This window comes from Chiloscyllium plagiosum, unplaced genomic scaffold, assembly GCF_037043375.1.
Source record: "Chiloscyllium plagiosum isolate Xiang-an unplaced genomic scaffold, Cpla_swu_hap1 HiC_scaffold_27, whole genome shotgun sequence".
NCBI lineage: Eukaryota > Metazoa > Chordata > Chondrichthyes > Orectolobiformes > Hemiscylliidae > Chiloscyllium > Chiloscyllium plagiosum.
The window spans coordinates 22,546,878-22,571,444 of record NW_028270165.1 but is presented as its reverse complement, the minus strand read 5'-3'; the positions used below and the strand labels follow the sequence as shown (position 1 = coordinate 22,571,444).

Here is a 24,567-nt window from a genome sequence, read left to right as displayed (position 1 = left end):
GAACACATGTACCAACAGGTTCAAGAATAGCTTCTTCCCTGCCATTATTAGACTGCTGAATGGAGCTCTCCAATTTGAAATCTAATGTTGACCTTGCTTCTGCGCACCTCTTGTGCAGCTGTAACCCTGAATGCCTCACTCTGTCTAAGCGCAGTGTGACCTGCATGTCCTTGGTTTGCTCGGATCTGACTGGACTGCTGATAAAACAAAACTCTGGACTCTACTTAGGTACATAGCACAGTACAGGTCCTTCGGCAATCGATGCAGTACCGGCCCTTTATCCTACTCTAAGATCAGACTGACCTACATACCATTTATTGTACTAACTTTCATGTACCTATCCAAGAGTCGATTAAATGTCCCTAATGTATCTGACTCTACTACCACTGTTGACAGTGCATTTCACACAGCCACCACTATCTGAGTAGAGAACCTACTCTGACATCTCCCCGAAACCTTCCTCCAATTACCTTGAAATTATGCCGGGAGTGTGGTGCTGGAAAACCAAAGCAGGTCAGGCAGCAGCTAAGGAGCAGGAGAATTGACGTTTTGGGCATAAGCCTTTCATCACGAACGAGGCTTGTGGGCCGGGGGTGATGAGAGATAAATGGTAAGAGGGTGGGGTAGGGGGACAAGGTCGCTGAGAATGCCACAGGTAGATGAAGGTAGGTGTGTGTGTGTGTGTATATATGTGTGTGTGAGGTGGGGGTTGGGGTGGCAAGATGATGGTTCAAAGGGGATTATGGTGCAGATAGATAGGAAAAAATGATGGACAGGTCAGAAGGGGCAGCGCCACGTTGGAGGCTTGAGACTGGGATAAAGTGGGGGAGGTGAGGAAACTGTTGAAATCCACATTTGTCCTGTGTGGTTGCAGGGTTGCAAGGCAGAGTATGAGGTGTTCCTCCTCCAGGCATCGGGTAGTAACGGTTTGGCGATGGATAGGTTGGAGAAGTGGGTGGAGCTGATAGATTGAAAAGTTGATGGACAGGTCAAGAGGGCGTGCTGAGTTGAAGGCACGGGACTGGGATAAAGTGGGGGGGGGGGGAGGGGGGGGCGGTGGAAAATGATGTCTGGCATTTGCAGTCCTCATTTTCTCCTCAAAATTATAGACATTTGTAAGGGACATGGATAGGGTGAATACCCAAGGTCCAGTACTAAAGGGGCATAGGTTGAAGGTGAGTGGGGAAAGGGACCTGAGGGGCAACATTTTCACTCAGAGGGTGGTGCGTGTATGGAATGAACTGCCAGCAGAAGTGGTGGAGGCTGGTACAATTACAACATTTAAAAGGCATCTGGATGGGGATATGCATAGGAAGGGTACAGATGAACATAGGCCAAATGCTGGCAAATGGGCCACTAGATTCATTTAAGGTATGGACTGAAGGGTTTGTTTCAGGCTCTACAACTCTATAACTATGTCTACATAGTTGAAACCAATTTCACAAAATGAGGAATAGGTCATTCACACCTTACAGCCTGTCCTGAGCTGTGGCCTAACTGCACATATTCCAGTGCAAGTTTCAGAAAGATTTCAGCAGCTCTTTTAAAAAATTGAAATGCGTTTAGACTTCAATGATGTTTCTGAATATATCATTTTAGCTATTCTCAATTTTAAAGATAAGAGTTTCGAGTGAACACAGCCCACACCTCCCAGTGCAGCCAGTAACCTTTACAATGTTGATGAAACGATGCAGTACCTGTTTTCTCTCCCCTCCCCCCCCACCCACCCCCCCCACCCCACAGAAAATGGTTTCATCGTTAGATTCTGACCATATTCCAATTCCGCCATCTGCCGCGGTGGTATTCAAACCCAACAGATCCCAGAACTGGGTTAATAGTCCAGTCGATAACGGCACTCGGCAGTCGCTTTGTCAATCCCCCTGCGATGGTACGTGAAGTCGCTGGTGGCTCCGGAGGTGGGAGGAACGGGTGAAAGCCTTCCCACACTCAGGGCAGCTGAAGTCCCTCTCCCCCGTATGGACTCGCCGGTGAGTCAGCAGGGAGGAGGAATCGCTGAAGGCCTTTCCACACTCGGAGCATTTGAAGGGCTTTTCCCCCCGTGTGGACCCGCTGGTGTCTCAGCAGGGAGTAGGAATAGCTGAAGGCCTTCCCGCAATCAGGACAGCTGAAGGGCCTCTCCCCCGTGTGGACCTGCTGGTGGGTCAGCAAATTGGAGGAACGGCTGAAGGCCTTCCCGCTGGTGCCTCAGTAGGGTGGAGGAATTGCTGAAGGCCTTCCCGCACTCGGGGCAGCTGAAGGGCCTCTCTCCCGTATGGACTCGCCGGTGGGTCAGTAGGGAGGATGAATCGCTGAAGGCCTTCCCACACTCAGGGCAGCTGAAAGGCCTCTCCTCCGTGTGGATCCACTGGTGCCTAAGCAGGGCAGAGACCTGGGTAAAGCCCTTCCCGCACTTGGGACAGGAGAACGGCCTCTCCCCGGTGTGATTGCGCCGATGAATCTCCAGGTCAGACGGAGTACGGAAGCCTTTCCCACAGTTACCACACTTCCACGGTTTCTCCATGTCCGAAGCTTCAGCCACAAGTAAACGCATGTACTGCCCCTTACTGCTGTGAGTTCCTCTTTCCAGGCCGGATAACAGTTTCAGGCTCCACACTCAGTGCGCAGCAACAGTAGGGTCTCTCATCCAGACCCACTGATAATGAAAATGTACTGAAATAGGAACCAAAAAGCTTTGCTCCTTCTCACAGAATTGTAATAAAAAAATCGTGGCTGCCCCAATTGATTGAGTGACTGTCAGATATTGACGTGAAAGTGAGGACCGCAGATGGGGGAGAGTCAGTGTTGAACAGTGCGGCGCTGGAAAAGCACAGCAGGTCAGGCAGCATCCAAGGAGCAGGAGAGTCAATATTTCGGGCATAAGGCCTTCATCTGTTCATTTTGAAACTTCTGTCTTCGGATCTTCAAATACTCTGGAAAAAAGAGATTATAAAAGTCATCACTGTCAATGCAGGGTAGAAATTCAGAACAAGCTATGGAGCATTCTTTTCTTTTGTTATTCCACAAAATTGAAAGCAACATCCTTCTCCCCCTTTCCCTCTCCCTCCTCACTCCGCTCCAAGTAATTCTCCTGAAGGTGCTGATTCAGGATCAGAACAGCAAAAACGTCAAGACTTACATATTGGATAACTCCACCTGAAAGTTAACATCTTTCACAACATTGGGATACTACTGAGAGTGAGCAGGTCTGATTTTGGGAAGCAAAACAAAATGTGTCAATTCAGGATGAATCGGGAATGCAGCTTGAGGAATAACCAGACACATCAAGGTATTAACACAGACACCAGAGAGAAACTGAACAGAAGAGACGTGGCAAACCTTAGTAGAAAGCCAGAGTCATTAAGGTATACCGCACAGTAACAGACCTTTTGGTCCAATTCGTCTATGCTGACCAGATATTGTAAATCAATTTAGTCCCATTTGCCAGCACTTGGCCCATATCCCTTGGCCAATCCACCCTACCTTGCACATCCCTGGACACTATGTGTAAGTTAGCATGGCTAACCCACACAAACCTGCACCTCCTTGGGCACGATGGGTACTTTAACATGGTCAATCCACCCTCACCTGCACATCCCTGGGCACTATGCATAATTTAGCATAATCCACCCTAACCTGGGCAAAGTTAAAAATCACACAAACGCGCGTTATAGTCCAACAGGTTTATTTGGATGAACAATCGTTCAGAGCACTGCTCCTTCATCAGGTGGTTGTGGAGAATAAGACCATAAGGCACAGAATTTATGGAAAGACATTTGTGGCCTGCCACTGAAATGATATATCGGTCAAATCTGGATTGTTAAGTCTTTCATCTTTTAGAATGGATTGCAGGTATCATTAATATGTAAATCCCAGAACTTCCTGTAAGGCACCCTCTCAAGATAACATAAGGCTTTACAACAAAAGGTGGCATCTCAGCTCAGACAATGCACTAAAGGTATGAGGTCAGAGTGTGCCTGTATCTCAGTCTTGACTCAGACTGTTTCTATTTCCAAAGCAGGAATTTATAAAATATTATCTGGATTGACTGCCTGCATGAACTGCCGAGTCTCATCCACCAGCTGAAATGACTGGATAAGGAGGGCTTGATCCCCACAGTGCAATGAATTCCCACTTTCCACCAAAATCCCAAATGTCCACGCTCACTCAGTTGCTCTCTCACAAATCAAATATTTCATTGTAATTTCTTCTGCTCCCAGTAAGGGCAAAAAAATCTTTGAAAGTTGCTCTGAAAGTCCAGTTTTCACAACCACACTTCTGCTTTCACCGAAGACAATTAGTCATACAGCACGGAAACAGACCCTTTGGTCAAACTCGTCTGTGCCAAACCGATATCCGAAATTAATCTAGTCCCATTTGCCAGCATATGGCTCTTATGGTTCTAAACCATTCCTATTCATGTATCCAGCCAGGTGCATTTTAAAGATAATTGTACCAGCCTCACCACCTCCTCTGGCAGCTCGTTCCATACATGCACAACCCTCTGCGTGAAAAAGTTGCCCCTCAGGGCCCTTTTAAATCATTCCCCTCTCACCTCAAACATATGCCCTCTAGTTTTGGACTCTCCTACCTTGGGGAAAAGACCTTGGATATTCACCCTATCCATGCTCGTTATAAACCTCTATATGGCTGCCCCTCAGCCTCCGATTCTCCAGGGTACTTCAAACCCTCCAAGTCTAGCAACATCCTCGCAAATCTTTTCCGACCCCTCTCAAAGTTTCACAAGTTCTTTCCGAAAGCAGGGAGACCGGAACTGGAAGCACTATTCCAAAAGTCGCCTTACCAATGTACAGCCACAACATGATCTCCCAATGCCTATACACAATGCTCTGACCAATAAAGGAAAGCATACCAAACACATTCTTCACTATCCTGTCTACCTGCGACTCCACTTTCAAGGAGCTATGAACCTGCACTCCAAGGTCTCTTTGTTCTGCAACACTCCCCTTCACTGTGCCAGTCCTGCCTGGATTGCTTGACCAAAATGGAAAACCTCATTTCTCTAAATTAAACTCCATCTGCCACTCCTTGGCCTATTGGACCATCCGATCAATTCTAATTTATAGTGAATTCTGCTTCCTCTCTTATTCTCTCAAAGCTGAAAATCTCCATCCCACACACTCTCCCTCCCTTCTCACTTTGTAGAACCTAATCCCTGCTGTATCCCATCCTCAAGGGTCTGGTTCATGCTGTTTAACAGGCCCACACTCAGGGGAGATCTAATTGAAACATTCAGAATACTGAACGGCCTGGACAGAGTGGACGTTGGGAAGATCTTTCCATTGGGAGGAGAGACTAGGGCTCGAGGCACAGTCTTAGAGTAAAGGGAAGAGCCTTTACATTGGAAATAAGGAGTAACGTCTTCAGCCAGAGAGTAATGAATCTATGGAATTAACTGCCACAGAAGGCTGTGGAGGCCAGGTCACTGAGGATATTTAAGACTGAGATAGATAGGTTCTTGAGTATCAAGGGGATCGAGGGTTACGGGGAAAAAGCAGGAGAATGTGGATAAGAAACTTAACAGCCACGATTGAATGGTATGAGCAAACCCAATGGGCTGAATGGCCTAATTGCTGTTCCTATATCTGACGGTCTCTTGCTGTCCCGGACACAAACTGCATGAATCCAAGTAAGATTCTGTTAATCCATTTTTTAAGATTAGAATCAATATATCCATTGTGGTACAGACAGCCTCACACAGGGAAACTCACACCTTCAATACGTTATCTGAGACAACATGATACCAATTGGGAATGTAACTTTTAAAAAAGGTTTTGCTATTTACATATGAAAGAACTAAAACCAACATGGTTATTCTAAAAGAGGAGAGACTTAACAATAACCCAGGTCTTTTTCAATATATAATTTCAGTTACATCCCACTGTAAACTTTTGCTATAAATTCAGTGTCTTACAATCTTATTCTTCACAACCACCCGATGAAGGAGCAGCAGTCTGAAAGCTAGTGCTTCCAAATAAACCTGTTGGACCATAATCCTGTGTTTTTGATTTTTAACTTTGGACACAGAGCGTGAGAATTGGGAGCAGGAGTTGGTCATTTGGTCTTTGGAGCCTGAACCAGCATTGAACAGACCATAACTGGATATGAATATTCCTACATCTCGGTGGATAGGCTGGGACTTTCTTCACTGGAGCACAGGAGGTTGAGAAGTGACCTTATAGAGGTTTATAAAATCATGAGAAGTATACATGAGGTGATTGGCAGGTGTCATTTCCCTCAGGTGGGGGTTTCAGGATTAGGCAGCAAATTTTGAAAGGAGAGAGGAGAAAGGTTTTGAAAAGACTTGAGGCAGCTTTTTTTTTAAATACAGTAGTTCATGTGTGGAATGAATGTCCAGAGGAAGTGATGTTACTTTCAAAAGACATTTGGTTAATTACATGAATAGGAAAGGTTCGGAGGGATATGGGCCAAATACTGGTAGGTGGGACTAGATTAGTTTGTGAATATATTCAGCGTGGTCTAGTTGGACTGAATGGTCTGTTTCTGTGCTGTATGACTCTGTAACTGTTCTGTACTTGTCTTAAAAACATTTTCTTGCTTTCTCCCATAAACATCCACTTTATTGTTGCTCAAAACTCAGATGAACTCAGCCTTGAATATATTCAATGACCCCTAACTGCAGGAAGGCATCCACAATTCTGAACACAATTCCTCTTGTCAATATACCACTTGCTTTGCTGATTGCTTGCTGCACCTGTCTAACAACTGGCAGTGACTGGTGTAGAAAGACACTGAACCCCCTTTCTATATCCACATATCATTCCCTATTCCCTTGTGCCTGAAATATCGACTGTCCTGCCCCTCAGATGCTGTCTGACCTGCTGTGCTTTTCCAGCGCCACACTTACTGACTCTAATCACCAGTATCTGCATATCTCACTTTCTCCACATCTCAGTATATCACCATTTAAATAATACACTTCCTTTCTGCTCTTTTTCACAACTTCACATTGTTGTACTCTTTTTCTCATGTTTTCCAATTGTAGTCTTCTCTACATTGGGGAGACTGAGCATAAACTTGGGAACGGTTTGCTGAACGTCGCAGGCAGGTCCACAGTCACTGCCCACTTTAATTCCCCTTCCCACTCCCTTTCTGAAAAGACTATCTTTCTCCATTGCCACAATGAACCAAATAGTAAATTGGAGGAACAACACCTCATCTTCTGCCTGGGCAGCCTATAGCCTAGAGGACTCAACATTAAGTTCTCCAGTCTCAAATAACCTCACTTCCCATTCCCCCCACCCACCCCCAACGACTCCCTTCTCAGCTCCTCCCCCTCATTTCCACTCATCACTGTCACGAACCAGATTTATTCCTCCCATTCACCAACCAGGTCAGACCTTTCACCTATCCCCAATTCACCACCCTGCCCCAAGGACACTCTTTATCTGCACCCATCCCCAATCCTGAAGAAGGGTTACCCCTGAAACGTCGACTTCTCCACCTCCTGATGCTACCTGGCTTGTTCTTCCAGTCTCCTGCCTGTCTATTTTGCCAATTGCGACACAGACGTGGAACAACGTTTCCAGAGTCTGTCCACCCCGATTCACTCCCTTTCCTTTCAGTTGCTGCAAGTCAACAACTGAAGCCCTGAATGAAAATAAAGAATTGGAAAAGGTGGTGAGAAAAGAGAGTGCAGTACTTACAGATGTTGGACAGAGGAAGGAGATTGCAGTCTGGGGTGAAGCTCAATCTTCATTCAGAGAAGCAGGAGCAGTAGCAGCAGCTTCAGAAACTCAGGGTCCAACTTCCGCATTCAGACAATGGGGTGGCTCTGATTGGCAGGAGGACTAGACTCCTTCCGGTCCTCCTGGACTTCCTATTGGTCGATCAAAAGAAGATCGCGCGCCTTTTTGTGCGGACTGCGATGAGCATGCCCAGTGTTTTGCTGACACCCGGCGAGCATGCGCATGGCGTTGCTGACACCGGCAAACATGCGCTGTATGCTCTATCGGGATGCTGGTGTTACTGGCAGATGTTAAGTGTCCAAATGCCAATGGGAAAAAAAGGGGTCGAGCCACAATATGTTTTCCCCGTGGTTCGACATTTTATTGCTTTTGCATTTTGTCTCGCTGCTCAACCTTTGTACGTCTTTTCCCCTTGTTGAGAGAGTCTCCCCGTGAGCTGACTATGGGCAGCGCTTTAACCAGTTACACAGACTGAAGAAACATTACACTATTCGCAGGAGGGAGTGACTGTACACGTTTCCTGAGTGTGATCACACTTTCAATTGTTTATCGGAAACACACAGCCAAACAGTCACCAGAACGGCGGAGAAGTTGTGGAAATGTGGGGACTGAGGGAAGGGATTCCATTCCCTGTGGGCATTGGAGATTCATCAGCTCAGTCGCAGTGCGGAGAGGCCGTTCTTCAAAAAATTATTACAACATTATTTCCCATTGACAAAAACACATTCACGCTGCTTGATTACCTTGAACTTATACAAGTGCCCTGTCATAATATCTTTGATAATAGCTTTGAACATTTTCCCCATTACATATGTTAAGTTAAATGGTCTGCAGTTTCCTGTTTTCTGTCTCCCTTTTTGAAGAAAGGATTTTTCCAATCTAAAGAAACCATCCCTGAAACTAATGAGGTTTGGAAAATTAAAACCAATACATTAACTATTACGGGGAGAATGCGGGTAAGTAGAGTTGAAATGCCCATCAGCCATGATTGAATCGCGGAGTGGACTCGATGGGCCGAATGGCCTTACTTCCACTCCTATGTCTTATGGTCTTATTTCACTCGCTAATTTCTCTTTAAGAGTCTAGGATGAATTCCTTCAAATACCCGGGACTTCTCAGCTCGTAGTTCCAACAGTTTACTCAGGACTAATTCCTTGGTGATTGTAATTTTCTTCAGTTCCTCCCTCCCTTTCAATTCCTGATTTACAACTAGTTCCAGGGTGTTATTTGTATCCTCTCTAGTGAAGTCAGATTCAAACTCTTTTCAATTCATGTGCCATCTCTTTATTCCTCCGTTACTGAATCCCCAGACTCATTTTGTTAACTTTTTTTAAGAAAAGCTGACAAAACTTTCCAACCTGTTTTTATAATTCTTTTAGCTAACTTTCTAACCCTAATTGCCGTGCTACTGCCTGCATTATTTCTGATATTTTGCCACAGCTCTCAACTCGAGCATCAACCTGTCTGCGTATTCTATTGAACTGACCTTGATTAAGTGTTGCAAAACACACAACGGCAAATCTTTCCTCTCCAGAAAGTCTTAGTACTTAACACGATAAAATTCACTTTGAAATATTGTTCATCCAAATTTTACCAAGCACATACTACAGATTCAACATCCCACAATGATACCCAGTTTTGTTATGATCTTTAATTCTGAAGAGAAATTTGAATACCCAGTGATTAACTGGAAGAACTCTTCATTAAGTTTTCACATTTTTAAACAAATAAAAATTACCAATTAACTGGAGTAACTTAGCAGAATGGGATGTATGGCCTTAAATTGTAAATCTAGTTCCCTTTACATCCCTTCAAGAGTTCCCACAAATCTTTACAAGTGTCTTGATAGTTCATTCACTTTCTGGGAATAGTCCAAGGGATGCAACATCTCTCTAGGATTCACTTGAATCCTTCTCAGGATTCCAAGTATTCCTGGTAATTGTATGTGAGAAAAGATCTGCCACCCTGGCAACCCACAATAGGCCCACAAAAGCAAAATTGGCCAAACTGTACCAAAACACCCAGAATGCCTCAGCAGGGACCAAGCAGGCTGACAAGCGAAACTAGACAGCACTTGCAGACAAGGGAATACCTGTACACTTCAAGCACCCACTAACAATGACAGAGTACCACATCTATCCCAAAGCCCTGAGGGCAGTTTCACAACCCAGCAATACCAAAGCCACACAAAGGACAGGTCAGACAGAGAGGCACCAGCAAGAGCATTGCTCCCAGGACAGGACAATGGAAGCACCTCACCGCTTCAGAGGAGACATTAGCACCTACCTGCGAAGAGGAACGGAAGCTCCTGATCCATCGATACTGTCAGAATGTTTCTTTGTGTAGAGAATTAGGACATTCCTCTGATAACTGTTTTCCAATTAGCATCATTGTAACTAGATTACTCCATTTCCAGCAACAACATTTCACTGCCACCCAGAGAATTGGCTATGAGGTTGCTTTACGATCCAAAGCCATCCTGTCCCTACAACGTACCCCTGCTCTGAACCCCACCACCCTGCTCCCACTCACTCTGACCACCATTACGGATGACCACGACTGTTTAGACCTTGTCCAGCAGGTCGTTGTCCCGTGCCCTGACCTCTCTGAAACACCTCTAGACAACTCTGACCTCATACTCTATACAGATGGCTCATCCTTCAGGCCCTCAGACCACTGCACACTGGCAGGATATGCCCTCTGTACTCCTTTCACAGTTCTAGAGTCAGCTGCATTGCCAAATGGCGCATCTGCACAAGCTGCAGAGCTGTTTGTACTTACTAGGACTTGTGTCATTGCTAAAGGACACACAGCAAATATTTATCCTGACTCCAGATATGCCTTTGGAGTCATCCACAATTTTGCCACATTCTGGAAACAGAGAGGCTTCATCACGTCAGCAGGGAGGCCACTACAACACGCTACGCTGATTTCTAATCTCCTGGAAGCAGCCCTGTTACCCTCAGTCCTAGCAATTATCAAATGCCGCGCCCATACCTCAGCCACTGACCCGGTCACCCTCAGGAATGCCTAAGCTGACACAGCAGCCCGGAAGTCGCACTGCACCCCACCATCTACATCCTGCAGGCTCCCAGAATAGCGCAGGCCCCAGTATTCCCTGACCCCATGGAGGCTGTGCAAGATACCCAAGAAACTGCTCCACAGCAGGAAAAGGACAGCTGGGCCTGCATTGGGGCCAAACAATCTCCTTCCCTCAACCTCTAATACACACTGATGGCCACATCATTTGCCCAAGTGCCCACCTACACACACTGGCCCTAGCAGCCCACAGCATTGGCCATACAGGCAAGAGGGGCAATGTACACACTGTATTGCAGTCCTGGTATGCACCAGGATTCACTGCCACTGCCCAAGTCCTGCTGTCACAGTGCCTCATCTGCCTGCAGAACAATGCAGGGAAGCCAGTTGCCAAGTACCTGCCAGTTCCTGAAGGGCCTTTCAGCCTCTTACAGATTGACTTCACACACATGCCCCAAAAACAGGGTTACAAGTACATTCTGGTCATCAGAGATATGTTCTCCAAATGGGTGGAAGCATTTCCCACAAGAAAGGATGATGCATGCATGGTAGTAAAATGTCTTCTAAAGGATGTCACCCCAGATCTGGAGTTCCGAGTAGCATAAAGACGGAGAGGGGGATTCACTCACGGCTTAGCTTGTGACCAGCATTAGCGAGGCACTAGGGATACCACGGCGACACCCCATCCCCAACCAACCCGTCGTCAGGCATGGTCGAGCGGATGAATGGCATCCTGAAGACCACACTGACTAAAACCACCCAGAAAACAGGACTGACCTGGTCAGACACCTTGCCACTTGCCCTCTATGCTACACATGCGCAGCCAAACTGAACAGCTGTGCTCACCCCTTTTCAAGTACTTATGGGGCAGCCTATGCCCACTGCCACCAGACCCCTGACACTCACCACAGACACAGCCCTGCTTCTGACACAAGAGGCCCCACTAGGGTATGTCCAGGCCCTTAGCAGGAGCATTAGTGCTCACACAACCAGGTCAGGTCTGCATTGCCCACACCCCAATCAGTGCCCATTCATCTGTTCTGACCTGGGGACTATGTCATGATAAAATCACTAGAAAAAGATTCTCTCTCCCCTCGGTGAAAAGGTCTGTACCGGATCCTGATGACAATCCAGACTGCTGTGAAACCGGAAGGATGGCCCGAATAGACACATGCCACCTGCTGCAAGAGGGCTCCACAACCTCTGAACAGGGACCACACAGAGGAAGGCACCACTCCGACCACCGAGGATGGATCCAGCTGCTCGCGGCAGCCATCACCATCTGATCTGTCTGACCATCACACTGTGGCTTGCTGGTAAACAGGCCCAAGGGGCAGCATATTTCATAACCCACTGTGATTTGCAGGCCAACACATTCCTCAAAATGGCCCATGGGTATGCCCAGCGATTTAATCAGACCCGCTGCTGGGTCTGCACTAGGTCCCTGTCCACTCTCACGGGGGGCATTTCCTTAGCCTCAATCCCCTTAAATATCTCTGACATGGCGGAATGGTGCCTGGAACTGGACAGGTCCCCTGAAGTTACCACACTCAAAATACTCACAGTGACCAGAACTGCACACTATATTCTGAATGTGGCCATAATAAACAGCTGTAACGTAACTCTTACACTCAAGGAAGTGTGCTGTGTGCTTTTTTGACCACTGTGCCCACCTGCATTACCACTTCCACGGATCTATATGCCAAGATCTCTCTGTATGCCAGTGCTCCTATGTGTTCTGCCATTTATCATACAATTCTTATATTTCCTTCATCTCTATCGAGCTTCACCTTAACTGTCTTTCTCTCTTCATCTCTTTACCTCCTTCTCATCCCTCCACTCATCAGCATATCATAAGACCATAGCAGCAGAAATTAGGCCATTCAGCCCATTGAGTCTGCTTCGCCATTCAATTATGGCTGATAAGTTTCTCAACCCCATTCTCTCCCTTAACCCTTGATCCTCACGAACCTATCTATCTCCGTCTTAAATATATTCAGTAACCTGGCCTCCACAGCCTTGTGGCAGTGAATTCCATAGACTCACCACACTCTGGCTGAAGGAGCCTCTCTTCCCTCTGTTCTAAAGGGTCTTCCCTTCATGCGAAGGCTGAGCCCTCAGGTTCTAGTCTGTCCTACCAATGGAAAAACCTTCCCAACATCCACACCGTTCATTATTTTGTAGGTTTCAATTAGATTCCCTCTCATCCTTCTGAACTCCATGAAGTATAAACCTAGAGTCCTCTAATGTTCTTCATGTGTTAATTTTTTCATTCCTGGACCATTCTTGTGAACCTCCTCTGAACATGTTCCAGGGCCAGTACATCCTTCCTGAGATATGGGGCCCAAATCTACATACAGTACTCTAATTGTGGGCTGACCAGAGCCTCAGAAGTATATCCCTGCATTTATATTCAAGTCTGATCAAAATAAATGCCATCATTGCATTTGCCTCTCCAACTACTGACTCAACCTGTAAGTTTACCTTGAGAGAATCCTGGAGTAGAACTCCATAGTCCCTTTGCACATCAGATTTCTGAATTTTCTCCCCATAATCCTTCTGTTCCAGAGTAGCAGCAGAGATTTCCAGACACCTCGATTGTTTTCAGGGGTACCAAGGGATCTTGGGAATTGCCAGTATCTCAGGAGGAGGCAGAGGGGAATGTGGTGTGGTCCTGTAAACTGCAGAACTTTCCAACTCCCCGAGTTAGCAGGAACTCTTTCTGGTCCAAGAAACAAAAGGGCCACTGAGAAACTGCTACATCAGGAGGCAGAAATTAGGCCATTCAGCCCATTGAATGTTGGAGCAGACTCAATCATTCTTAAGTATCAAGGGTTACAGGGAGAATTGGGTTGAGAAACGTATCAGCCACGATTGAATAGTAGAGCAGACTCAATAGGCTGAATGGCCTAATTTCTGGGAGTTAACCATCCCTGGGAAGAAGGACGCAAAACAACAAGCTGTTTCCTTGGACAGATGAGCGAAGTGTTTAATAAGCTCATGATAAAAGGACAATTAAGTTTGTCTGTGGAAGGAAGGCCCTGACGTAAAGGAGTTTTTTGCAGGAAACGCTGTATCAAACAAACCACTAAACCTCGAGGATAAGAAGGTAAGCTACAGACCGGAGATCTCCAGAAGTGTGGGGAAGTGGTGTTAGAATCTAGAGAAGCATCACATCACAGATTTGAAAGCGAGGAATCTCCACCAGAATTCAACTCCAGAATGATGTAGCAGCAGTACTTGGAAGAAGAATGTTGCACTGAATCCCTGGACACTTCCAGAGACAGATACTGTTGGGGGAAACTCAGTTAAATTCTGCCATCAATTGGGTGATAGCCAAGTTGTGAGTGAGGTTGAACTTGGTTACATAGAAGAATACAGCGCAGTACAGGCCCTTTGACCCTCGATGTTGCGCCGATCCAAGCCCACCTAACCTACACTAACCCACTATCCTCCATATGCCTATCCAATGCCCGCTTAAATGCCCATAAAGAGGGAGAGTCCACCACTGCTACTGGCAGGGCATTTCATGAACTCACTACTCGCTGAGTAAAGAATCTACCCCTAACATCTGTCCTACACCGATCACCCCTTAATTTAAAGCTATGCCCCCTTGTAATAGCTGACTCCATACGTGGAAAAAGGTTCTCATGGTCAACCCTATCTAAACCTCTAATCATCTTGTACACCTCTATCAAGTCACCCCTAAACCTTCTTTTCTCCAATGAAAACTTGAGGAGTTTTATTTTTGGTTGCTACATACAATAAAGTGTTAATCATTGTTTCAGCAGTTAATTGTGTGCAGTTTCTGAGTTAAGAGCCAAATTAAGACGATTCGCCCACAACCACAGTGAGAGGCTGGGATTCATGTTGACTCCATTGCATTCAGCACTACATTACGTCAATACTTTTATAAAGCAAAGGCTGACAGCCACACCTATCTCAAACAGAAACACCCAGAGGAGCGTGTCACCCAATAATCTGTAAAATTAGCATGAAAAGTGGTGTAACCTGCTCCAGTGAGAAGAATAAATCCCCAACACTTTAAAATCAACAATCAGCAATTTATTTATCCAACTCTCACGGTGAACAAATGAACAAAAGTATTAACATACTGGATACAGGCCAGGAGCAGATGGGTGGCACTAGTTTAGTTGGGGATCATGGACTGGTTGGTCTGAAGGGTCTGTTTCCAGGCTGCATGACTCCATAGCACGGAATGAATGGGGATCCATCCCAAAGATGATAAAGGTTTCAAGCACCACCTTAGGCAAATGTGTGGACACCCCTCCAGATATCTGAGGGCAGTGGGACACTGAGGGTCAGTAGATCAGTCAGCCAGCCAGTTCTCTCAAGGAGACTTGTCTCTCAAGAAAGGAAGTGGTTTCCTGCCCCATCAGCCAAATTATCCAGTTTGGATTAGGTCCTATATTTCCAACAAAATAGGTAGACAGGGCAGTGTCTATAACAAATATGTTATTCAACTTGGAAGCGTGCTGAAGACATATACAAGGATGTTACCAGGATTCAAGGGTCTGTGTAAAAGAGAGAGGTTGGACAAGCTAAGATATTTTTATTTAGAGCATTAAGAGTCTGAGAGAGGCCCTTAGAGAAGTGAAGAGATCGTGAGAGGGTGAATGCACAGGGTTGGGGAAGTGAGGGCTAGAGGGCATCAGTTTTTTTTTAATAGATATTTTTATTAGAAATTTAACATTTTTACAAGTTTACAAAAATAAACAAAACTCTCAGATATAAACATAGATATACAATTAGCTCAAATATACAATAGCCAAAATTTGACAAAAAAAAACCAAAACAACAAAAGAAAACCGAAAAGAAAAAAAAAACAAACAAACAAAACTCAACTATCTACTAATCTAACCTACAACTAACCAGAGTGTATATTTAAGTCTCTTACACGCTCGGAATGTGTTAACATCAGATGTAATAAAACCCGTATTCGTGCGGGATTCCTCCCCCGAGGGGCCCCGGACCAGCCAGGTTTGTAATCTCAATTAAATAAAAGCCCTTGTTAGGATAGCCAAAATATCTGTATTTATGTAATTCAAAAAGGGCTGCCATATTTTATAAAATAATTCGGTCTTTCGGTGCACCATATTTGTAAGGAAGTCAAGGGGAATACATTCCATAATTAGTCTGTGCCAATTTGAAAGTCCAGGGGGGCCCTCCCCCGCCCAGTTCACCAAAATATTTTTCCTTGCACAGAAAGAAAGAATAGAAAATAGTCTCTTCCCGTACTTGTCCAGGGAGGGAAAGTTCGAAAAGCCCAAGAAGAGAGATAGAGGGTCCACTTTTATTTCCGTTCCTAAAATTTCTGTCAGGGTACTTGCTACTTTAGTCCAATATCTACGGATCTTATGACAGATCCATAAGCAATGTACAAGAGTGTCCACCTCTATTTTGCATTTAGGACACATTGGAGATGGTCCTGCCTTAAATTTTGCCAATCGAACCGGTGCTATATGGGCCCTATGAAGTATCTTCAGCTGGATAGCCTGGGTTCTGTTACAAATAGTAATTCTTCTAGCATTTTCCCAGATATCATTCCACGTTTCTGTGGAGATTTCTAGTCCCAGATCTTGATCCCATGTTTTAAGCAGATTATCCATTTCTCCCAATACTTCATCATGTAGTAAATGATAAATATTACTGACGGAAGATACCCCCACTGGTCGTAGGACACTACATTCTCTATCGGATTTATAAAGACTATCTAATAACGTAGTCTTCTTCTGTATATAATCTCGAATTTGGAAGTATCGAAAGAGGTCTCCATTGGGTAATCCGCATTTCTGACGCAGCTGTCCGAAAGACATCAGGACCCCATCTTTAAATAAATCCCCGAAACATGAGATACCCCTGGATCTCCAGAGTTGAAAAGTGGCATCTGTTAACCCCGGTTGGAATCCCCATGCTCCCACTATCGGTGCAGAGGGGGATGTTTTATGTGAATTACCCTCATTTTGCCGCATTATATTCCAAGCCTTGATTGTATTTAGTATTATAGGGTTTTTACAGTGATCTGTAATGATTTTCGTCTTGTCTGAAAATAAAAGGTTAATAAGTGGGTATTTTACTTGAGAAGCCTCGATGTCCAACCAAATTGATTGTGGATCAGACAAGACCCAATCAGCTATGTAACTTAATAGGGAACTTAATTGATATTTCCTAAAATCTGGGAAGTCCAATCCACCCCTTGCCTGTGGAAGCTGTAGCTTCTTCAGCTTAATGAGGGGCCGCCTATGATTCCAGATAAAGGAACTCAGCCAGCCGTATAATTTACATAAAGCCGTCCTCGGCAGCATCACCGGAAGCATTCTCATAGGATATAGGAGACGGGGCAGGATATTCATTTTGATTGATGCTATTCTACCCAACCAGGAAATTGGCAGGTCTCCCCATCGCTGGAGATCCTGCCTTATCCTTTCCAATAAATACACAAAATTAGCCTTATACAACTGACCAAATACTGGAGTAATAAAAATGCCTACATATAAGAAACCCTCCAGGGACCAGCGGAAGGGAAAAAGGGAACCGTCCGCTAAGCGGGGTATCACAGCAAGGCCACCCATTGGCATAGCCTCCGATTTTGAAAAATTAAGTTTATAGCCTGAGAATGCACTATATGTATTAATAACTTGGATTAAGCGAGGTATGGACATCAAAGGGTTACTGAGGAATAGAAGAACATCATCTGCATAAAGGGTAATTTTATGTTTACCTGTACCAATCCTTGGGGCCACTATATTAGGATCAGCTCGTATAGCTTCTGCTAGTGGTTCAATTATTAGCGTGAATAACAATGGCGAGAGGGGACATCCCTGACGGCAGCCCCTACCCACACTGAAGCTATCCGAGCCTAATCCATTGGTAACCACAACTGCTTTGGGATCACTATACAATGTTGAGACCCATTTGGGAAACACCTGTCCAACGCCAAACCTCTCCAATGTGTAAAACAAATATGACCATTCGACCCTATCAAATGCCTTTTCCGCGTCTAATGAAACCACTACTCCTGGTATCTTTCCCTGATGACAAGCTTGAATCATATTCAGAGCCCTTCTAACATTATTGGATGATCTACGGCCCTTAATAAACCCCGTCTGATCATCCTTTATAATATGTGGCAGTATCCTTTCTCGTCTCAGTGCTAACATTTTAGAGAGGATTTTAAAATCTACATTTAGCAAGGATATTGGTCTGTATGATGTACAATCTTCTGGGTCCTTTCCTTTTTTAAGGATAAGAGAGATATTTGCCTCTTTCAGCGAAGGCGGGAGACAGCCCTGACTATATGCATAGTTATACATGTCCATAAGTGGACCAGCCAGTATTTCTGTAAATTCTTTATAGAATTCAGCTTGAAAGCCATCTGGGCCCGGCGCCTTACCATTTTGAAGGTGCCTAATTGCATCAACTATTTCTTGGGGTGTAAGAGGAGCATTTAGGACCGATACTTGTTCCGGAGTTAGGTCTGGAAAAGTCAAATTTTTAAAAAATGACTGCATCCTCTTCGTCCTATCTTCACAATCCTGTGATTTATATAACTCAGAATAGAATTCTCTAAAGGTCGCATTAATCTTTTTATGATCATGAGTCAAAATACCCGTACTTTCCTTGATAGACATAATAGTCTGAGGGGCCTTTTTTTTCTTTGCAAGAAATGCTAAGTATCTACCCGGTTTGTCGCCATATTCATATAACCTTTGCTTTGCAAATAATATTTCCCTCTTAGCCGTTTGAGTAAGTGTAGTGTTTAGAGCTGTCCTAAGAGCTGTAATCCTTTGCAATTTAATAATAGAAGGTCTATCAGAGTATGCTGTTTCAGCCGCTTTTAAGCGGGCTTCAAGCAGACGCTGTTGTTCTCCCTTTAATTTCTTCTGGGTCGCTGAGTAGGAGATGATTAAGCCTCGCGTGTAAGCTTTGATGGTCTCCCACATCATTGACGGGTTGCTAGCTGTACCTGAATTAATTTCTAAAAAAGTTTTAAATTCTTGAGAGAAGTACTTTACAAATTTACTATCTTTCATTAAGAAGGGGTCCATACGCCAATGCCGAGGGGATGTCCCACTGTTCCTCGCCTTAGTTTCCATATATACAGCAGCGTGGTCAGAAATTGCTATATTACCTATTTTACAGGATGATATGGAATTTAAAAAAATCGAGGGGGCAAAAAACATATCAATTCTGGTATGACATTTATGTGGATTAGAGTAGAAAGAAAAATCTCTACCCTGTGGATGAAGACATCTCCATACATCTACTAATCCTAATTCTTTGTTCAGATCCATCAATTGTCTAGATCTGGGAGATACTCCTGCAGTACTCTTGGGAATCCTGTCTATTTCCGGATCCATAATACAGTTAAAGTCTCCCCCTATAATTATATGACGGGCAACAAAAGCCATCAATTTTGAAAAGGCTTCCGTTATAAATTTAAAGGAGTGTGCCGGGGGGCAGTACAAATTTAAAATCCCATATTCCTCTCCATTTATGAGGGCTTTAATCAAGATATATCGTCCAGATTCGTCTTTTATCTGCTTTAGGATTTTGAAAGGGAAATTCTTCCGAACAAGAATAACAACTCCCCTGCTTTTTGAGCTAAAAGAGGAAAAAAAGGCCTGATCAAATCCGCCCTGTCGTAATTTCAAGTGTTCTTTATCTGACAGGTGTGTCTCCTGTAGGAGAGCTATATCAACTCTTTCCTTCTTAAGATTTGATAATATTTTCTTCCTTTTGAGTGGCGAATTACTCCCCTTGACATTCCAGGTGCACCACTTAACCGACTGATCAACCATAATCCTCTGGGCCAATCCGAGACCCCTCGGGAGGGGGAACCCTATCCAGAACATCCCGAGCGTGGAACATGTAAAATTTACAAAAATAAAGCCTCTTTAATACACCCACAACAATACAGTAAAAAACTTTTTCTAAATAAAAAAAATATAAAACGTATCTAAGTGGAGACTTTCCCCCTTGTTCCCAGGGGGCGTCACTTCCTCTCCAAAAGTCCCTCATATCCTCTCCCAACCAATGCCCCACCCTTGACCCAGGCACTCCTCAATAAAATGAGGAGAATTCAAATCTAATACAAAGCTAGAGTTAACAGTGAGCACCCCACCTCCACCCATACCAACACCTGGGTATATTTGGTAATGTTAATACCATATATAAACATATAACTATAAAATTACCACTTCAACAAATAATAATTAAATATGATAATACAAAATAACGAAGGGAAAACAACCCCGCTCCTAAAGACAGAGGTAAAATCGAAAAAGGTAACCACCTCCCCCCACCAACATTAACCAAATCCCCCAGCTTATATATATCCACATATATATACATACACATACACACATATATATACATCCCTATACATAAAATAATAACAGAAAACAACTCGGGGGGGGGGGGGAGAAAATCAAATCCCTCTCCCCACCCCCCATGATAATATTAAGCAGTAAGGTAAGAGAAAAAAAAAGGGAGGGGATATAAACCAAAGCTCGGGGGGGGGGGGGGGGGGGGAAGGCAGACCAACATCCATTATGTCCTACAGTTTATCTAAGAGAGTCCAAGAATTCCTTAGCCTTTTCTGGTGATCCAAAGTTCTTTACGGATCCTTCATGGTTAAAGCGTAACATCGCTGGGTAGCGTAAGGAGTACTGAACATTTTAGTCCCTTAAACGCTTCTTCACCTCGTTGAATGCCTTCCTCTTTCGAAGCAGAGCCGGGGAAAAGTCCTGAAATAGCATGATCTTGGATCCTTTGTAGATCATAGCTTGGGGGTCTTTTCCGAGATTTCTAGGAGTATCTGCCTCTCCCTGTAGCTCTGTAGCCGGAACAGGACCGGGCGTGGGCGCTGGTTCGAGCCGGGCCCGCGTATTGCGACCCGGTAGGCCCATTCCACCTTTACCTGGCCTGATCCAGCTTGCAGATTTAAAAGTTGTGGCAGCCACTGCTCCAGGAATGCTGTAAGCTGGCCTTCCTCTTCCCGGTCGGGAAGGCCCAGCAAACGAATATTTTTTCGGCGACCTCAATTATCGAGGTCGTCAATATGATTTTCCAAGGTCCGGACTCGCTGCTCGAGAGTCCGGACCTGATCCACGGCCGATTGAGCGGTTGTCTCGGAGGTCGCGGCCTTTAGCTCCGCCCCTCCGACTCGGCGTTCAATTTCTTCAATCTCACGGTCGTGCTTCTGTAGCGCGGCCGAGAGCGATTCCCAACGGTTTCTAGATTCGACGATAAAAGCATCGATCTTCGAGTCAAGCTTGGAAAGCATTTCTGCAAGGCTTGCTACTGTTGGTAAGTCCCCCGGGGCGGCTGTGGACGCCTCTGCTGCAGCTGGAGAGTGTGGGGGAGGGGTTCCTGCTTGCTGAGAGCTGCGGGCTCCCTTCCCTTTAGTCATTTTAACTTAGGATTAAGTTGTTTAAATGTAATATTACACAACTAATTGAATTACAAAACTATTATAAATGATTTGGTGAGCTTGGTAGGGGGTAGGTGACCCACTGTGCCCAAGTCTTGGGGGGAGCACTATAGACTCAGTCTTACTGGGTCGCCGCCATCTTGGATCCGAGGGCATCAGTTTAAGGTTAGAGGAAAAAGAATAAAAGGGAATGTGAGGGGCAACGTTTCTTTTCACGCAGACGGTGGTACACATATGGAATGAGATGCCAGCGGAAGTGGTTGAGGTGGGTACATTAACAACATTTAAAAGGCATTTGGGCAAATACGTGGATAGGAAATGTATGGTAGGAAATGGGCCAACTGCAGGGAAATGGACTTAGTGTTGATGGACAGTTTGGTCGGTGTGGACCATGTTGGGCCGAAGGGCCTGTCTCCTGCTGTAGGACTCTATGATTTGCATCTCTTTGTTGGTCAGACAGTTTTGAGTTTCCAAATGGAACATCTCACAATCAGGCCGAATAAAATCCAATCTCATTCGTCAACTCTGATGCGGAGGTGCTGGTGTTGAATTGGGGTGGACAAGGTCAAAAGTCACACGGCACCAGATGAAGTGATGAAGGAGCAGCACTCATGAAAGAGCAATGCTCCTAAAGCTTGTGATTTCAAATAAACTTGTTGCACTGTAACATGGTGTCGTGTCACTTCTGACTTCTTCAACTCAAACTTGATGGGATATTTTGTCCAACTCGGCATATTTTATCAAGATTGCTTGGAGGAATTCTTTTTTTTAAAGATTAGATTCCCTACAGTATGGAAACAGGTCCTTTGGCCCAACAAGTCCACACTGGCCCTCCGCAGAGTAACCCAGCCATTCCCCTATCTCTATTCCTCTACATTTACCCCAACTAATGCACCACACCTACACATCCCTGAACACTATGGGACAATTTAGATGGGTCAATTCATCCTAACCTGCACACCTTTAGACCAGGGGAAGGAAACCAGAGCACTCAGAGGTAACCCATACAGACGTGGGGCGTGCAATGTGAAAGCTACACACAGACTGTCTCCCCAAGGGTGGAATTGAACCCAGGTCAGCATCGTGAGGCAGTGGTACTAACCACAGAGTCACCATGCCACCCCTGAGCCACGTAGGTGGGCTTGGTGGGGGTGAGTCCAGCACAAAACACAAAAGCTCACTGCACCCACTGTCAGAATGGGCAGGAGGTTCAGCCCTGGGGGTGACCCACTGCAGCGTCACTGGTGGAATCTGATTGTTGGATGCACTGGTGCCTCCGCAAGTTGCAGGACAATGAGAACCTCCGCCCGCAGTCGGGGCAGGCAAACGGCCTCCCCCCGGTGTGGACCCATTGATGGGCCAGCAGTTTGGAGGAGTGGGTGAACCCCTTCCCGCACTCGGGGCAGCTGAATGGCCTTTCCCTGGTGTGGACCCGCTGGTGGGACAACAGGTCAGAGGAATTGCTGAAGGCCTTACCACACTCAGAGCAGGTGAAGGGCCTCTCTCCCGTGTGGATTCGCCGGTGTCTCAGCAGGTCCGAGGATTTACTGAAGCCCTTCCCACACTCTGGGCAGCTGAAGGGCCTCTCCCCTGTGTGGACCTGCTGATGGGCCAGCAGGTTGGAGGACTTACTGAAGGCCTTCCCACACTCTGGGCAGCTGAAGGGCGTCTCCCCCATGTGGACCCGCTGATGGGCCAGCAGGTTGGAGGATTGACTGAAGGCCTTCCCGCATTCTGGGCAGCTGAACGGCCTCTCCCCGTGTGGACCCGCTGATGGGCCAGCAGGGAGGAGGAATTGCTGAAGGCCTTCCCACACTCTAGGCAGCTGAAGGGCCTCTCCCCCGTGTGGACCCGCTGGTGCCTCAGCAGGTTGGAGGATTTGCTGAAGGCCTTCCCACACTCTGGGCAGCTGAAGGGCCTCTCCCCCGTGTGGATTCGCCGGTGGGTCAGCAGAGAGGAGGAATTGCTGAAGGCCTTCCCGCACTCTGGGCAGCTAAAGGGCCGCTCCCCCGTGTGGACCCGCTGATGGACCAGCAGGGAGGAGGAATTGCTGAAGGCCTTCCCACACTCTGGGCAGCTGAAGGGCCTCTCCCCCGTGTGGAGCCGCCGGTGCCTCAGCAGGTTGGAGGAATCGCTGAAGGCCTTCCCGCATTCAGGGCAGCTGAATGGCCTCTCGCCCGTGTGGACGCGCCGGTGCGTCAGCAGGTTGGAGGAATTGCTGAAGGCTTTCCCGCACTCATGGCAACTAAAGAGCCTCTCCCCTGCGTGGAATCGCTGGTGGGTCTGGAGGTTGTCCACCCAAGTGAATCCTTTCCCGCACATGGAGCAGTAAAACTTCCTCTCACTAGTGTTTATATGCTGGTGGGCCAGCAGGACACAGGAGCAAGTAACGCCCTTTGCCCGCTCGGGGCAGGAGAACGGCCTCTTCCCAGTGTGATTGCACTGATGAGCCGCCAGGACAGGTGGGACATGGAAGCCCTTCCCGCAGTCGCCACAACTCTATGGATTCTCAACAGGGCGTGTTTCCTCGGGTTTCTCCATGGCCGAAGCTTCAGCTGCACACACACGTGTACAACCCTGCCATGAATTCTTCTTTCCAGGCAGGAGAGTTGTTTCAGGCTCCACACTCAGTGCGCTGCAATAGTAGGGTCTTTCAACCAGTGCCCCCGTACTCAAACTGAAACCAAAAAGAAAGCTTTGCTCCTTCTCACAGAATCATAGTTAAAAATTGTTGCGGTCCTGATGGATTGAGTAACTATCAGACATTGATGTGAAAGTGAGGATTGGAGACGCTGGAGAGTCAGAGTCAAAAACTGCATCGCTGGAAAAGGGTAGCACGGCAAGCAGCATCAGAGAAGCATGAGAATCAACATTTTGGACATAAGCCCTTTATCTGTTGACTTGAAACTTCTGTCTTCAGATAGTCTGTAAGAAAAGATTACAAAAGTCATCACTGCCAGTCCAGTTTTTTTAATAGATATTTTTATTAGAAATTTAACATTTTAACAAGTTTACAAAAATAAACAAAACTCTCAGATATAAAAATTGATATACAATTAACTCAAATATACAATAGTCAAAATTTAACAAAAAACATAAAAAAAAACGAAAAAGAAGAAGAAAAAACAAACAAAACTCAACTATCTACTAATCTAACCTACAACTAACCAGAGTGTATATTTAAGTCTCTTACACGCTCGGAATGTGTTAACATCAGATGTAATAAAACCCGTATTCGTGCGGGATTCCTCCCCCGAGGGGCCCCGGACCAGCCAGTTTTGTAATCTCAATTAAATAAAAGCCCTTGTTAGGATAGCCAAAATATCTGTATTTGTGTAATTCAAA

At 45.7% G+C, this 24,567-nt stretch overlaps 1 protein-coding gene and 1 pseudogene across 1 annotated transcript in view; one reads left to right on the top strand and one right to left on the bottom strand.

Moving 5' to 3' along the window:
• LOC148143415 (uncharacterized) overlaps positions 1–24,567 on the top strand; it is a 753,683-nt gene that overhangs the window by 341,826 nt on the left and 387,290 nt on the right. The gene's annotated exons all lie outside the window — the stretch shown is intronic.
• LOC148143424 (uncharacterized) lies at positions 1,872–23,544 on the bottom strand (annotated as a pseudogene).